The sequence below is a fragment of the Castor canadensis genome, chromosome 5 (assembly GCF_047511655.1).
Source record: "Castor canadensis chromosome 5, mCasCan1.hap1v2, whole genome shotgun sequence".
Taxonomy (NCBI): Eukaryota; Metazoa; Chordata; class Mammalia; order Rodentia; family Castoridae; genus Castor; species Castor canadensis.
The window spans coordinates 114,731,775-114,746,020 of NC_133390.1; the positions used below are offsets into that span (position 1 = coordinate 114,731,775).

At 36.6% G+C, this 14,246-nt stretch overlaps 1 long non-coding RNA gene across 2 annotated transcripts; it reads left to right on the forward strand.

The window, feature by feature from the left end:
* The first annotated feature begins 1,004 nt into the window (after nucleotides 1-1,004).
* LOC141423098 (uncharacterized) lies at nucleotides 1,005-9,007 on the forward strand. 2 transcript variants are annotated; one of them, XR_012447751.1, is made up of 3 exons: nucleotides 1,005-1,094; nucleotides 5,687-5,853; nucleotides 8,630-9,007. It is a non-coding gene; the product is annotated as an uncharacterized lncRNA (long non-coding RNA). The 2 variants fall into 2 exon arrangements; XR_012447752.1 differs by having other exon boundaries at nucleotides 5,687-5,841.
* The last annotated feature ends 5,239 nt before the right edge of the window (nucleotides 9,008-14,246 follow it).

Consider the following 14,246-nt stretch of genomic DNA (forward strand, 5'->3'; position numbering starts at 1 on the left):
AAAGTCTTCTATAATTTGTCTTAGGAGATCAAATATCAGTGTGAAGATGGAAAGATCTCTTTCTTAAGGGGGGACTGCCAGGATACCTGAACAGTTTTATTCTCTTTCAGACACAATGATTCATATCTCTAATTTTTTTAACACTTCAGGAGGGATTTTGCATTTGACATTGGAGGTGTTATTTGGATGCCTATGAATCAGACAGATTAAAGGTAGAATGTCACTTGTCATGCATACTGGAACTTTTGAGATTGAAAGGTGCTGACCTGGGACGACGGGTTTACAGCAAGAACATGACAATGTATGGTCATCCTCACCAAAGGGGGCTGACTTCTTCCATACTTCCAAGCAGCTTTTTAAACTGCTTCCATGTTATGATTGCCTGAGAAACTTTTTTTTTTAATACAGAATTCAATTTTCTCCATTCAGAAATTTTGATCAAATTGTTTGGAGTGGGTTTTACTAATTTAACTTAAAAAATTCTTTGGTGATTCTATTATGTGTACAGATTTGAGAACCGTGGCATCCTCTTTTGTGTTTAACTGTTTAGTTTTACTAAACAAATATGAAAGTCTAATGCTCAAAAGGCTAAGAGCTGGTCTCTTTTCTTCCACTAGCTAGGAGTAAATTTTGTACAAAAAATTTTCTGATCTTCAGTGGCTTCATCTATGAAAACAGGGATTTAGTTTAAAAAGAACTCTAATACCTATTGAACTCTGATATTCAATAACCTGATCATTTGGAAGAATTCATCTCTCATGGGATGAAAAACTCTTGAAATAAGAACCTACTTCCCCAGTCTTAGACTGTGTCAGACCATTGCTTGGAGGAACACATCCTGTTCACTTCTGAAAAGCCGAAATATGTGGTATATGAAGCAACAGGACATATCCACTCAATACTGCCAGTGCCATTTGAGAGTACATAGGTATTTCCATGACAGCTGGGAGGATGAGAGGCTGCAATACTCAGAGCGATTACGTAATCTTTATGCAATGTCCTACCACACAAGATCCAACAACTGAAATGCTGAGGACAGGGTAACTTTTCCTAGAATTTCTATGGTTGCCAATAATGAGGAAGCATTGCTTTGGGTGAGTCTTGTTAGTGTCCTCAGTCGGTGTGTTCTTCTGTCTATAAATGGGACACTGAGGGACATGTAAGCTGTCTAGCATAGTGGCCTAGTGCGTGCTGTGGAGTGTATTTTGTTAAGTAGTTTTAGGAGGCAGTTTTTCATTCCCTTTCAGAACAAGTTACTTTAAAGCCTTGATGCTAGCTCTTCTTATAATTCATAAACAGAGAACTATTAACAGGTGTTGCATCCATGATCATCCGAATAAAAGCTAGGCAGGGACGAGGTCTATCCCATGGAGAGGAACTAAAACAGGTATTTGGTATTTCTCTTCTTTACCTGGGTGAAACACTGCCTGAGGTAGAATTATAACCTCACAAAATGTCTTTCATGTCCTGTCTCCACACTCGTATTTCTTTCCAACCTATTGAGGACCTTTTGCCAGTGCCTACCTAGGCTCACAAGCATGGTCTTTGATCTTGCCTTTCTCACAGAAGAGCTCCTTACTCCAGTATTACCTATTTCTTCCCTACCTAGATACCCTCAAACAAAACCTGTCTTTTCTGAAATATAGGCTCAAGATTGTTTTCATTTTAAAAGAAGATATGTGTTCAGCCAAAAATTTATCAGTGGAGTTTTATGCAATCTGGCTGATTAAATAAGGCAGTTAATTCAGAGTAAATAAATGCCTTTGGTCAAGGACCAGACTGTTTACTCCTCTCCAGAGCTCCTTCTTTCATAACTTCTCTTCTTTCCTTTTTGAAAACAAATTAGCTAGTTTATGTATGTAGATCATTTATCTAGAAGTAGGCATCTAAACAGCAGAATTGTGTTGAATGTTTTCAAATTTATCATTTGTTTTTTACATGTCAGTGCAAGAATCATTTGCTGATTGCTCTGGTAACTCTGCCAAACTGTGGGAGTCCACCAGGGAACTCAGGAGGCTGAGACCCCGTGGTGGGTGCTGTCACCCTTAAGCCATGGGTGTGACCAGGTAGATGCTCATGGATAGATTTTTAAAAAGCCACTCTAATAGGGCATTTTATGCATAAAAGTGACTTATGCCAAGCTGGAGATATCCCATTTGTGGAGGCCCAAGAAGAAATTTTCCAAGCGAGGACCAGGAAATGCCAAGTGTTGCTGACTGATGTTTCCAAGCACTGCTCTGCCATCTCAGCAGACTCTGCACCTGTGCTCCGGTAGCAGTGATTCTGACATGCTGTGTGTCTCCTTACCATGGATGTTCCTAAGGAACACATTTCATAGAGTGTCAGTGGCTGAGGCTTTTTGGTCAGGATCACCTGGTTTTTTTAGGAAGTGAGTGAGCATTCATTGTAAATTCTGACTTTTTTGTTTCAAGAAATGATAAAGTATATTTGTTATAATTTTGTAAGTAAACTTTAAGCATTTAAATTATTTTCTAAATGTTAACTTGGATGATTTCAATTTAAGCAAAATGACTCAAGAATCCTGTAACAACCAGGTCACTCCCTGGGACCCCACCTCCAGGAAGGGGAAGAAAGAGAGAATCCAGCCAAGGCTGACTCTCAGAGTCAGCCAAAGAGTTGGGGAGAGAAAGCAGAACTTCCGGACTGGAGGAGGAAGGGAGAGCTCTTTCTCTATTTAATTGATTTCCTTTTTCTTTTCCTTTCTTTTTTTCCCTTCCCTTGGTTTGGGCAAATGTAAAGCTCAAATTCTAGTGGAATTTGAGAGAACTGGAAAGGAAAATAAGGGGAAAATAAGACATGTTGACTGCAATATTTTGAGGAGTGCTTTCCTGTTTTCCTGGAGGTCTAACTAAGGAACATTAATTCAAACCTTTTTGCCTATTTAGACGATGCTCCAACTTCCCCCACTCCCTGCACACTGGAGTTCAAATCTGGGGCCTTGCCTATATTAAGCAAGAACTCTGTCACTGTCCTACACACACAACCACTCCAGGGGCTTCTTTCTCTCTATCTCTTGTTTTTGTTTTTGAGACAGAATCTTGCTATGTAGCCCAGGCTGGCCTTGAACTCTCCATCCTCCTGCCTTGCCCTCCTAAGTGCTAGGACTACAGATGTGTACCTTCATCCCATGCATCTTTGCCAAGGATACCAGTCTAGGGTAGAATCTCCTGGATGAAGACTGAGAGGGATGGGCTTCATCTCTTCTTCAACTGAGTACATGAAATCATTCTAGTAAGTGAAAAATTGAAGCCACAAATGCCTTTGGTGCTTACTCTTCTTTTGCTATGCTTTATAGCTCTCCCTGGATGTATATTTAGATCTCTAAACTCTCCCTTTTTTCTAATTGCTTTTTTGTCTAAACTCCAAATATTTTGCAAACATGAAGTGACATATTCTCTGGCCATTTCTGAAAACAACATTCTGTTTTAACAGTCATATAATCACATTGTAGAAAAAAGTGGAAGAAAAAAAAGTGCAAGCAAAAAGACAATCCTTATGATAGTGTTACTCTAATACAAACTCTTATAAATGAATACATTGCTTATTTGGTTATTTGATCTCCATTTTTTTTCTTTAAAAAAGTCTAGTCATAATGGTATTGTACACTTTAACTCAGGTAAAGCACTAAGGCTCCCCAACTTGCATCTGAGAGCCATGGCCCTTAGCAGCCATTCTGTCTACCTCCAGAGGTCAGGGTCCTGGAGTCAAATACACTCATGTTAACATGTTAAATTCTGAAGGTTCAGGGATACCCTCTAGATTTATCCTTAGGAAAAGAAATGGTAATCCTGAAGTACTAGGTACATAAAAATGCTTATGCAATGTCACTCTAATGTTGATATTTAACACTGGGTGCTGTGTTGTTGCCCCTTCAGTGCAGCAATGATGCACCCAATCACTCGCCAAGATGTCTGCACAACATGATGTAGGCAAACACATTGGAGAGGTGGTAAGACCCTGCTTTAGGGTCAGAGATCCTCATTTCTAACCATGGAACGGACTCAGATGAGCTCCCAGATTCAGTTGTATCTTGGCAATGCATCCTATTGGGTGGAGAATTTGATGTTCCCTTCACTTGGCAGAGTTATTTCTAGACAGAAATGCCTTTGTGATGTTATGCTATATCGTGTATGACAGTAGTCTTCTTATGGTTTTTTTTTTTAATACACCTGCTAAAGCAATTTTGAAAACCTGTATATTGTCTTACACATTTAAATGGACTTTTAAAACTCATGGACAACTGTAAGGAATAGGATTTTCAGTATAATATAAATATTGATCTTTTAAAATAAAGGTTTAAAAAACTCCACATAAACTAAAAGCCATTAAATGTGTTATTAACTACACTCCATTCCAAAATAGGTGGTTAAGGTTTTTGAATGAGAAATTTCACTTGTACTTTTCTTCGTATTTGTACTTCTATTTTAAAGCTTAAAATCCTTTATCAATTATCATGTCACTCTGATAAAAATATGTGACCCTTTTGGGAAGTAGTTTTTAAAAATCTTTATATTTATATCTTACTATTCAAACATGTCTTAGGAATTGAACTTTCACGACAGTTTTAAGTACACAGTGGAACTAAATGCCATAAATATATTGTAAATACTCATATGTAATTATCAAGCCAATACACTTCTTTAGGTGTACAGATGGAAACTGACTACCCATGAACTTGTGTAAACGTGGATGAATGTCAGTTATTGCTAGACAGGGTCCATCACCCATTCTGCTCTATTTCTCAGCTTTTATAGAGTGAAAGATTGTGTTCAGTTAAATAGGTAGATAGAAATAGAAGTTTCATTATAGCAATGTCACTCAATTCTTTAGGTTAAGTCATATGCAAAAATGCAATATGACTCTGCAATGGTTAATTCATGTGTCAACTCAGCTAGGAGGTGGTTCTCATTTACTTGGTAAACATTGGTCAGTCTGAAGGTGTTTGTGTAGTGATCAACTTTAAACCAATAGACTTTGAGTAGAGTAGAACGCACTCTATACTATGAGTGGCCTCGTCCAATCTGGTGAAGACTTTAAGAATTTAAGGCCAAAGAGGAAAGGGAAGAAGTGAGCTTCTTCTGTGTGTTCTGCAACACAGAAACACTGCATTTCTGCCTGCACTGGCTCTACAGATTCTGCATTTAAGACTGCAATATCAGCAATACCTGTATTTCAGCCTGACAGCCAGCCTTACAAATTTTGGATTTAGCCCCATCATGTGAGCCAATTCTTTACAGTAAATCTCTTTATGTATATCTATATGTATCTTTATGTCTATTTCTCTATCTCTATATCTGGCTCTAACTCCCATTGGATCCATTTCCCTAGAGAGCCCTGATGAATGCAATCTCTTATCAAAAGTATTTATAAAGCCAGAGGTGGTGGTTCATGCCTGGAATCCTAGCACTCAGGAGGTTAAGGCAGGAGGATCTGGAGTTTAATGCCAGCCTGGGCTGCATAGCAAGAGTCTGACTCAGAAAATGAAAACAAACCAAGTGTTTTTAATGATCTGTCATTTGACATTGGATAACTTTTGAGGTTTTTTTTTTTCCTGTACTGGGATTTGAACTCAGGACCTCATGCTTGCTACACAGCACTCTACCAATTGAGCTACATTCCTAGCCTTTTTTAAACTTTAGGTTTATTTTATTTTATTTTTTGATAGACTCTTCCGTCTTGGCTGGGGCTAGCCTTGTACCACAATCATTCCACCCATGTCTTCTGAATTACTGGGATTAAAGATGCACCACCACACCTGTTTTACTGGTTCCCTGGGCTGGCCTTGAATGGAGAGCCTCCTGATCTCTGCCTCCTGAGAAGGTGAGATTACAGGTATGCACCAAAGCTGTTGTTTTTTAAACAAGGAATTGACTACTCCCTGAATACAAAAATGTTTTGTTACCTAGTTCTAACTTTCTTTCCTGCACCAACATTTCAAATAGTGTCATTGATACTCAAGAGGTTTTTATATCCCTAAGGCAATTTTCTTTGTTTTGTAAAGCGTAAAGAGGGCAACTGTGGAAGGGAGCCACTTTAAATGGATTTATTCCCTTAGAACTATCTTTGTTCCTGTGTCTCATAGAAAGTGTTAGGTAGCCCCAAGGTTATATCCCAATTTAAAAACTGCTGATGTAAACCATCTCCCTACCTTCATAAATATTTTTTGGTTGCTATTTTATTTATGAACAGCATTTTTACTATGGCAAAAATAAAACAGACTAAATGATTAAGCTCAAAAATAAAGAAACAAGGTCAAATAAGGAAAAAATGATGACCACTTATTTGTATACTGTGATATTTTAGTAATGTTACTGACATTCGTTTAAACATAATTCAACAAAACTATAGCATGTGACCCTATGGTCTGTTTCAGTTTCTGTGTTCCTGTGACAAGTACCTGAGAGAACACAACTGAAAAGAGCAAGCATTTACGTTGCCCACAGTTTCAGTCCAAGTTAGGTGGGTCCCCTGCTTCTGGGGCTGTGATGAGGCACAGCATCATGGAAGAAGGTTGTGGTGGAGCTGCTCAATTCAATGGAGCCAGGAAGCAGAGAGTGGTAACAGGACAGGGCCAGGGCAAGATATATCATGCAAAGGCATGCCCCAGGAACTGCATCCTCCAACCAGGCCTCACCTTTCACCACCTCCCAATAGTCTACTCAAATTTTGAGCCCATCAATGGGTTGGACCACTGATTAGGAGAGGGTCTTCATGATCTAATTGTCTCTGCAAAGGCCTCACAGACACAGGCAGAGGCTTGATTTACGAACCTCCTCGGCATATCTCGATCCAACCACATTGACGATGCAGATAAATCACATGTTGGACTATAACTCACTCACACATGTCTCCATATTTCTGGTTAGATTTAAATCTTGACTGACTGAAGCACATCATGTATTTTGTTGTTATTCTAGTTTTTGAAATAAGACACCAGTTTCTGAAAGTTGGTAAAATTTGCCCTACTCAGCCATACACATATACACACACAAACCTGGAAAGATGTTAGAAATTTTTCTATCTGCAGCATTAACTCTTCAAAAAATGGCAGCTTTTAAATACAGAATTAAAAATTTTATTAGCATATATTAGTTACATGGGGGGCTTCATTGTAACATTTCCATATATACTTACAATGTAGCTTGCTTAGGTCTATGCACTCCATCATTCTTGCTAACCCTCCCCTTACTTAAAACAATTTCAACAAGTTTCATTTTTCTATTTTCATAAAACTATACAAAGTACATTGACCATATTCACCGTTCTTCATCAGCTGCATTCATTCCCCCCCACACATATACCTACCCTCTACCAAGACCTGTTTTACATTCTTGTCCTTCATTTCTAAAAAGTGTATATTCATTAGTCAAAGGGGTTTTGCCATGGTAATTCACAGTGAGTATATTTTACTTTAATTAAATATAATTTTAAGAATAACTCAGGTGCTGGTGGCTCACAACTTTAATCTTAGCTCTTGGGAGGCTAAAATCAGGAGGACTACAGTTCCAGGTTAGCACAGGCAAAAAGTCTGTAAGAGCCCATCTCAACAGGGAAAAAATTCTGGGTGTGGCAGCACAGGCCTGTCATCCCAGCAACAATGAGAAATGTAAGTACTAGGATGAGGTTCCAGGTTGGCCTGGACAATAAGCAAAACCCTATCTCCAAAATAACCAGAGAAAAAAGAACTGGAGGCATGGCCCCAGTGCCTTCCTAGCAAGTATGAAGAAGTCTTGAGTTCAAATCCTAGTACCACGACTACCACCACCTAAAAAAAGAAAAAAATTAAGAACAAGAGAAATTCAGATGTCACCTAAAACATGTTATATAGAAACATATATCACATAAAAATTAGATGGTATAGTAAGTTAGGAAAAATGAGGTTTTACACAATCTAATTTTCCAATTAAAAGGAGCCCATTTTCAGGTTGGAAGAAAGTGCCAGCAAGATAGCTTCTCTTATTTGAAAATCATACAAAGCTTTTTGGAGTCACACAGACTGAGATTGCAGCTAAATGACATCTCAGAGGAGGCGATGTCATTATGAAAGCCGATGTGTACTTTAAAATGCAGACATTCATCTGCATTCTAGGATACAGCTTCTAAGATCTGAACAGAATGTGCAGGTAATGTTGATTCTCGATCATAAAAATCAAAACAAAACCAACACAAAGACATATTGCCCATGCTCTGCTTTCAAAAGAGCCCTTAAAATATTTCTTTAACACCTGCTTTTAGTCTACCATTGCATACTACTCGATGGTTTTGCAATTTTATTTTACCATCTCTCTCTGAGGTTTGATGGTTAAAAAAAAAGGATGATATCTACATTGCAGGATTTTTGCCTAATTAAAAAACAATTGAATTGGAAGATTGAACTTATCATAAACCATGGACATAAATTGCACAATCAGTCAGCAAGTTGCAGACACTGTTGTGGATTTAAAGGCATTTTCTCCCAATTGGTGTACTGAAACTGGCGTGCAAGAAATGATTACTAAATTTTTAGAGATCATGTTGACAGCCTGAAGTCTGTCTTGGAGGGAGCATCACTGCCAGGAAAACCAGCAAAACATTACAAACCAGCTTGTTTTATTTTTTTTTTCTCCAGAGGGGCTGCTTCAACATCAACCAGCACACCACAACCTGCTATCCACTGCTGAAGTTTGTATGGTTAGGGGTGAAGAAGTCAATCATCAGCATCAAATACTCTGTAAAGTTTAAGTCAAACGCTATATTCTTAAGAGCAAAAGATGAAGGCTGCACAAAGGAATGTTTTGTAGAAAATTTATGAAATGAAAATGAATTTCTGGTTTTAGAATATATAGTTCCAGAATGCCTCTTCAATTGAAAACATGTTCCATGAAAATGAATAACTGGCTTATTATCTTATTAAATAAAGGCTCCATTTACAATTCAGACTGACTTTTTTTTGGGGCAAACTTCTTATGAGATTCTTCCTCATTCCTCAAAAAAGGAGTCCAAACAGACTCAGTTCCTATTAATGTGAGCCAGTGTTTCTGGGCAGAGCAACAGAATCCGTAGTGCCCTCTGGAGCGCAGCAGACCCTAGCCTCTTGGATTTCTGGGTGCAAGGAGACCTCTGAGGACAAACCCCGCAAGCCCGGAATGCAGGGGTCCTGCTGTCCTGCGCATGCTTGACTCACTTTCCCCTAACGCCTCTCAATTTCCACTTTGAACAGATCTCAGATTCTCCCTTTATGGCTTTAATCACAGGCGCATTCAGGACTTGGCTTCAGCGTAGAGCGTCTGCATGGCTCAAGTCGGTGTACATCCCTGGGTTCAAACCCTAGCACCACCAAAAAACAAACCCAACAAAGCACATTCACTTTTATCTGACTTTTGGGTCACCACTTGCTTTTTGAGAAGCAACTTTTCACAAAATGAAGGGCAGAGAAATAGTAGATCATGCAACGATTTAAACACAGCTGACATTCACCCAGGACTGATGTGCGCCCTTTCACATCCACTGGGCCATGCAGCGACAGAATTTTAAATGCTTGTTTTTGAAATTTCTTTATTCTTTTTTTTGACCTTGCTTAGTCAAAACTGAGTATGATAAAAAAAATCGGATAAGGTGGGCTTTTTTGTAGAATTAACTCTAAGGCGCCCTGCTCCAAATATTGATACTTGTGTCAGAGTCTTTCATTGTCCTAGTAGTGTAATTAATTCATGCAAACAGGAAAAGTAGAGTCAGTATTGGAAGTGGTACTGCACACTGCGCACATTCCCGTAATTAATGTGAAATATTTCTTTTTGTTCTTTTTAATATCTGGAAATCTACTTTTTGCTTTTAGATAAATGCATCAGATTTCTCTTTATTAGTATTTGCCTGTTTGCATTTCAAATTTGCCTATTGCTATCTTAAATCTTTCATGTTATTTTCTTAAATGAATGTCTTTTAAATTATTTAAATAGGATTTAAAATTGAACTGTATCTTAGAATTTCTGTCCTTTAAGAAGTAAATTTAAACGATTCACTTTTTTTAGTTTACTGAGAAGTTTGCTCTTATTTTTGCAATGTTTTTTGTACTCAATTACTCTTTTTCATTTCTTTGTGTTTCTTTTTCTACTTATTGTTGAGTTGATCAGTCATTCCACATGTTGGAAGTTCTATAAGTTCTGATTCTCAGGAGATTCCTTAGTCTTTGAAATTTCATTGACTTCAAGGAGCGAAATCATAAAGATACAGCTCAATGAGTTTTCACAATGTATCTAAAAACAGAACGTGATGAGCTGGGCCCTCCTTTTTAAGTTCTAAGCTCTTCAGAAGAAAACCACTATCCTATTTCTAACATAATAAATTAGCTTCATCTGTTGTTGAACATTATTTGAGTCGAATCAGTTAGTATTTGTTTAAAAAATTGTTTATCTTTTGTTTGGCTATTTTTCTTTGTTGACATTCTGTGTGTAAGACTCACCCATATTGTTGTACACAGTTGTAGTTTACTCATTATTATTATTATTATCAAATAAAAACTTTCTTTTATCACGATGTCAAAATTTATCCATTCTATAGTTGATAGGCATTGGACAGTTTCCAATTTGGGGCAAGTATAAGCGACGTAGCCATGAGTATTCTAGTCTTTTAACACACCTTTCTGTTCATTTCTGTTGGGTATATTTCTAGAAATGAAAGTACCAGGTTATAGGATATATGTATATTCAACTTTAATAGACAAGGCCTGTTTCCTGAAATGACAGTGACAATGTGAACTCTTGCCAAGTGTACAAAGTACTAATTGTTTCACATCCTTGCTAACACTTAGTATCATAAATTATTTTCATTGTAGCATTTGTATTTCAAATGTTGAAATTTTAACTTTTGTGTTTAACATAATTTTGTAAACTGGTGAGTTAACCCCATGTATGGCACCCAAATACAATTGTTTTCCTTCTTCTTCCCTCTCCTTACATTGAGATCAGCTGGGATTTAAGTATATGTTTTATTATTATTACTTCTTACAGTCACTATTTAACAATTACATTGGCTTTTTGTTTTTATTATTGCTTTTTCCTTAAGTAAAAAGAATCTTAGTTAATCTTTCAGAGTTTGTAGAAAGCATATTTTGATATCTGAAGATGTCTTTGTTTTGCCTTTTCATGAAAATGATTTGAATTTCTACCTTTAAAATCATTTCTCTTTTAACCTATTGAAGATAGTTTTCCATTGCTTTGTATTCATTCTTACCAATGAGGTAATTGCTATTCCTTCTCTTTAATAGGTAATGTCTTTTTCCTCTCTTGAGGATTTTCAGATATTTTTTGATGTCTTGCTTGAAAGTTCACTAAGATGAGGCCAGGGAATGAATCTTTTTCATTTGTTCCACCTAGCACTTTAAATATTCTTCCCATTTTTAAGGTTCTGAAATTCAAACAAAAAATTCAAGTATTTCCCATTTCATTGTCTTTGGTTCCTTCATTTGCAATTTTCATCATCCAGTCATCCATTGTTGGGCATCTCGACCATTTCCACAGATCAGCTATTGTAAAAAGAGCTGCAATAAACATAGACGTGCAGGTTTCTCTCTTGTATATTGATTCATATTCCTTAGGTACATATCCAGGAGTGGTACGGCATTGTCATAAAGTAAGTCTGTTTCTTAGCGTCTTGAGGAATCTCCACACTGATTTCCACTGTACTTTCACCAATTTACATTCCTGCCAACAGTGCAGGAGGGTTCCCCACCCCAACCCCCAGGCATCCTCCCAGCCTTTGTTGTTTGTTTTGTTGATGGTTGCTAATCTGACTGGAGTGAGATGGAATCTCAGTGTAGTTTTGATTTGCATTTCCTTCTGAACATTTCTGCATGTGTTTATTAGCCATTTGTATTTCTTCTTCTGAATACTGCCTTTTCAACTCATTTGCCCATTTATTAATTGCATTATTTGTTCTTTTGCTATTTAGTTTTTTTGAACTTTTACACATTCTGGATATTAATCCCTCCTTTGTTGAATAGCTGATGAAGATTTTCTCCCATTTTCTGGGTTGTTTCTTGATTCTGGTAATTGTTTCTATTAATGTGAAGAAACTTTTTCTTTTGATGCAGTTCCATTGTCAATTCTTGTTCTTACTTTCTAAACTGGAGTCCTATTCAGAAAATAATTACCTATTTCTATGACTTCCAGAATTTTTCCTGCAATAGTTTCAAAGTTTCAGGTCTTACAGTAAGATGTTTCATCTATTTGGAGTTGATTTTTGTACAGGATGAGAGCTAGGGGTCTAATTTCATTCTGCTGTATATAGATAGGCAGTTTTTCCAGTTTTTGTTGAAAAAGTTATCTTTTCTCCACTGTATATTTTTGGCTCCTTTGTTGAAGATCAGATGTCTATATTTTATTTCTGGGTTTTCTATTCTGTTCCATTGGTTTTTGTATCTGTTTTTTGTTTTTGTTACTATGGCTGTGTGTAGTATAATTTGAAATCCAGCATTGTGATACACCCAGTGTTGCTCTTTTTACTCAGGATTACTTTTGTTATTCGGGGTCTTTTATGCTTCTATATGAATTTTAGAATTGATTTTTTTTATTTATGAAAAGAATGACATTGGGATTTTGATGGGCATTGCACTAAATTTGTAGATTGCTCTTGGCAATGTAGCCGTTTTCATGGTATCAATTTTGCCAATCCATGAGTGTGATGTCTTTCCTTCTGGTGTCTTCTTAAATTTTTTTCTTCAAGGTTTTATATTTTTTATTGCAGAGGTCTTTCACCTCTTTGGCTAAGTTTGTTCCTAGGTTTTTTTCTTTTCTTTTCTTTTTCTTTTTCTTTTTTTTTTTTTTGAGGCTATTGTGAATGGAATTGTTTTCCTGATTTCTTTCTCAGCTTGTTCTTTCTTGGTGTATAGAAAAGCTACGGATTATTGTATTCTGATTTTATATCCTGCTATGTTGTGAAAAATGTTTATCAGATCTAACAGTTTTTTGGTGAGATCTTTAAGGTCTTTTAAGTATAGAATAATAACATCTGCAAATAGTGATAATTTGACTTCTTCCTCCTGTATTTGAATACCTTTTCTTTCTTTCTCCTGTCTTGTTGCTCTGGTTAGGAATCCAGTATTGTACTGAATTAGAGTGGAAAGACTGGACCTCTCTTATCTTCTTCCTGACTTTAGAAGAAATGAAAATTTCTTTACCCTATAATAGTTCCCACTCCTCTTAAAAATACTGTTTGGTTCTTGAAGAAACAAAGTATGTTCTCCTGTAGAATTTCTCATACTTTGGATGCTGTTGACTGTGTTGTTGTAGTAGCATTTAATGTGCTTTCTGTCACTCAGGTTTCTGTAATTAACATCTTGATCTAGCAGCTTAATGACATTCACACACAAATTCTGTCAAGATTAAAACATAAGTGGTAATTGATATGCAATGAAATGGTCTTTATTTTCTATTGATCAGTTGGTGGATTCATTGATTATCTGCCTATCTCTCTATTTTAAAGATCCTTATTGACATTTTATCTTATGTTTTCAGTATCCACCATGAACCATTTATCATTAGCAGTAAATTTTATGCCTAGCAACCTTCAAAGATTATTATGCACCACACAGAATTTATTATGAGCTCACCATTTTGTATATGTGATGTGGTTTTTGCCATAATAATCAGGATTCTATTTTTGATATTCAAACTTCCCACGCTTGCTAAGCAGGCACTCTACCAGTTGAGCCCTTCCACCAGCCAAACTTCTATTCCTCAGTCAGTGAGAACCCAAATTTGTCTTAACTGACATGACACCAGTAGTCTCTGATAGCTTCCTTGCTCTCTAGCACAGCGATGTGTCCCCAATTTACTAAGTGCAATCTCTGCTCCAGACTTACAACTGGTTATTCTTAAAGGAAAGCTGGTTCCTTTTGGAGAGAAAAGCTACTTAAAGACCACAATCTGGTACAAGAGGTTTACATTGCTATTAGGCTATAATTGCTTCCATATCTTTGAAGTCTCTTCAAAAGGGACTTTCAGTAGATTTTTTTCAGAATGCTGAAAAGTTTTTAATTTCATTTTCTGTTGTACTAATATCTTGTTAATGACATTAGTGAAATTTATTTGTTTTTCATATTATACACCTATAATTACTCAAAGATGCAAATACTCCTATTCAGATATGCATAGTTTATTGGAATAATTATATTTTGTAATGAATGTTATTTTTTGATGAAGCACTATACTCTCATACTCACCTCAGAGTGTTACCATTCATCTGTAATT